Source organism: Penaeus monodon, chromosome 24 (assembly GCF_015228065.2).
Source record: "Penaeus monodon isolate SGIC_2016 chromosome 24, NSTDA_Pmon_1, whole genome shotgun sequence".
In the NCBI taxonomy this organism is placed as follows: domain Eukaryota; kingdom Metazoa; phylum Arthropoda; class Malacostraca; order Decapoda; family Penaeidae; genus Penaeus; species Penaeus monodon.
Window position 1 is genome coordinate 34,989,271 of NC_051409.1, and position 200 is coordinate 34,989,470.

The window sequence follows — 200 nt, forward strand, 5'->3', positions numbered from 1 at the left end:
CGGCATCACTATCATATTCATCTATGCAATACAAAACTGTAAATGAAGCTATAAGTTTACATACATATGACTGTTCATGAAATATCCTTTATAAGAAAGTATCTTGACTTGGATGCCACTCAGATTCAGGTCAAACCAAAGGCAGTAATCAAACTTCAATCTCATTCAGTACATTCACCATACAAGTAGTTATCAGCAAT